Source organism: Culex pipiens, chromosome 2, assembly GCF_016801865.2.
Source record: "Culex pipiens pallens isolate TS chromosome 2, TS_CPP_V2, whole genome shotgun sequence".
NCBI lineage: Eukaryota > Metazoa > Arthropoda > Insecta > Diptera > Culicidae > Culex > Culex pipiens.
The window spans coordinates 166,107,293-166,110,677 of NC_068938.1; the positions used below are offsets into that span (position 1 = coordinate 166,107,293).

The window sequence follows — 3,385 nt, forward strand, 5'->3', positions numbered from 1 at the left end:
ATACGTATTTTGGGAAATTGAGTTTTAGTGAAAAAAAAAGTTGATAAAAAATTCGCAATTTTTTTCCGTGTACCTATTTTTTCTCAAAAGTCCTCAAAAATACCTACAACTTTGCCAAAGACACCAAATTGATCAGAAAATTCACTCAAAAGTTACAGCTGTTTGAATATTTACATACCATTTTTGTATGGACAGCTGCCAAAATTGTATGGAGACTTGTATGGGTGAACCAATGACACAAAATAGCATATTTGGTCATAGGGAAGGCCCCCACAAAGTTTGAGCCAAATCAAAAAATACAAATAAAATCCATTTCCGGTTTTGGTAGAGAATTGCTCAGTTACGTCTTAGGAAAAAAGTTTTACGCAAATCTAAAAGGGGTCGGGGCAACTTTTCCCGATTTTGTTCGTGTTGGTAGAGAATTAACCAATTTAACTAACAATCCAACTCTTAATCGATTGAAGTAACGTCATGATTCGAATTCCCGGACGCTTCGAAACCCGGACACTTCATCTTTTTTTATCAATTATGTGCATATAAGGTCGCATAATTATTGTCTAAACTGTGTTATTTGATGAATTATAACATCAACTTTCATTTCAAATATGTTTGGACGCTGTGGCCAATGCTAAAACAATTAAATTAAATGAAATCATGTGATTACCAAAACTGTGAAACATTTCTGCTGAAATATTTCATAGGCGTCCGAAGGCGAAGCAGAAATTTTGGTTCTGATTTCCTTAAAATCTAGCATTTTTTTATACAAAATATCGATTGTCTTGATGTTAACATCTTATTTGAGACCTAAAGAATGCCATTCACTAAAATTTTGGCTCAAATTTGTGCGATTCGTAAGTAAAAGTGTCCGGATTTCGAATCAACTTTTATCAGTGTCGGGGATTCGAAGAACAACAAGTCATTTTAATTTGGAAATTCTGAGGAAAAATTGTTCGAAAAGACATATTTTGCATGCATTCTCTTTAAATTGACTGTTTATACTACATCCTGATGATATTTATACATTTCTAACTTATTTCATGATTTTTTGCCAGCTATAACAAAAATAATATGCTTCTAAGTGTCCGGATTTCGAATCATGACGTTATTTCGTTTAAAATCATAAAGCATGTTCAAAAATTGATAAAAAGACAAAATGTTTGACAAACTGAACTCTGAAGTCTTAGAAATTTAAATAAATCAAGAACCATCTCCACCAAATGCATTGTTTTCACGGACAATTTTCACTAATTAAATTTTAAATTCATCAAATTCCAATGCTTAAAAATAGAAATACATTTCAATTAATGAAAACTGAAAGCCATGAATGACCCTCATAAAAGTATCCCAAGCATAAATATTGTGCTGCCATGATATCGTGATATCAGGGCATAACTGCACCAGCCTATCTAATCAATTTTAAATATGCAAAAGCTCTTTGAACTCCACTACACATCCGGTAAAAATAACTCGACAATTTTCACGTACATATACCAGCGATAATCATTAATCCAAATAAAAAACATACACCAGGGTATATTAATAACCATTTCCTACAAATTTAACTTCCAGCACAGGATAAAACTCTCGTGTTCAACCTGCTCCACCAAGTAGGTCAAGGTGTCCTAAGGTCAAACCCCCACCTTTTGCTTCCAGGTTTTGCCGATGAAATGTGAGCTGCGCCGAGTGACAGAGACAAATTTAACTAGGGCGGCTTTTGAATAATCAATTCATAGCCAGTTGATGGCTTTAGCCGCGACTGGGAGGCACCGTATAATTAGAAGAAAAAAAGAGGAAAACAATCACGAGTCACTGCGTTATAATTATGAATTTTCCTTGGCGATAATTATTGCTTTAATTCGCAGAGACAGAAAATTAAGTCAATTGCCCAAGTAACCACAAGCACTATATCAAAACTCTAAATTCACTCTAACTTAACACTCCCGATGCTATGACACTTTAAATAGTCTTTCCAAATGTTTCGAAACATTTGTAGCTTGAACCATTATAAACTACTGTATAATGGCATATAGAACAGCCAATTAAAGTTTCAAAGCATTTAGCCCAATAATGTTTCGAAGCAATAATGGTAAGCTTTATATATCACTGTAAAGTAAGCCTTTAATGTTATATCACATTTTGACATTTCTTAAAATGTTTCAAAACACTAACTCAACACTAGTGAGGGTAATAAATGTTTGGCAGTTTCGTGGTATTTTTTGTGATTGTTGCAGGAAAAAATGTTCGGCGGCTATAAAAATGTGAGTTAATTATGCTTAGTTAGCTGAGCTCAGTATTAAATTATTCTCTTTTTCATTAACAGCTCTTTCTTGTCCCATGAGACAAATTTCTAACTGCGATGGCTTCCTGCAAAAACAAAACTGAAAAGGAGGAGGTCCAGATTTTGCTCTACGCCAGCTCTAACGGCACTTTCGTTCACGTCACGGATCTTTCAGGCAAGCAAACGATCTCGCGCGTAACCGGCGGCATGAAGGCCATGGCCGATCGTGACTAGGCCTCGCCCTACTCCGCTATCTTGGCCGCGCAGGACGTCGCCGAAAAGTGCAAGTCGCTCGGAATCACCGCGCTGCACATTAAGCTGCGTGCCATTGGCGAAAACTGCACCAATACCCCGGGATCGGCGCTCCGTGCCCTGAGCTGTTCGTCGATGATTATGGTGAATTATGTGAATATTTGGTAGTGTTTTGTAGTGTAAAAGTTAATAAATGCTGTTTTTTAACCTGACAAGTTTTCTCGTTTTTTTTCTGCATAAAATGAAGTGGTTCCTCAAGGAAGACTTAGTCGACAAAAATCATCTAATTAAATATATTTCAGGACGGACGAGACGGCTAGCGCAAGGCATCTAGGTGAAACATCTCAGTACATCATTCCCAACACACAGCTTAGAATCTCAAAAGTAGAGAAACACAGCAAATAAACCAACAAACTTTCAAAATCGTCATCCCAGCATGAAAATCACTCTCCCAAAAGAGAGAGAGAGAGAGAGGGCTGCGCGTAAAGTTTTTTTTATTTTTCTATTTTAAATACTGTCGGTAAAGTAGTATTTTGACGTTTTACCACGGTATAACTTTATATCAACTCTAGACTTCGCCACTCAATTTTACCTCCATGCGTATAAAGTGAATATAAAGTTTCGAGACTCTATAGGCAAACATTATATGTTGATATAGAGGGGATTTAATGTTACCTTATACAGTCCCGCGGTTACTTGGGTGGCCAACACAAAAATAATTATAAACAATTATGGAAAATAACTTGAAAACATTTCAAAACTTTATCCCACTGTCAATCCATTACCCTTTCCTAAATATTAAATACCTGTTCGTAAATGACATTGAAAAAGCAATTCCGCGGTGCCACTTTTCCC

General features: G+C 36.0%; 1 pseudogene; it reads left to right on the forward strand.

The window, feature by feature from the left end:
• The first annotated feature begins 1,892 nt into the window (after positions 1 to 1,892).
• LOC120423083 (40S ribosomal protein S14-like) lies at positions 1,893 to 2,774 on the forward strand (annotated as a pseudogene).
• Positions 2,775 to 3,385: the final 611 nt, after the last annotated feature.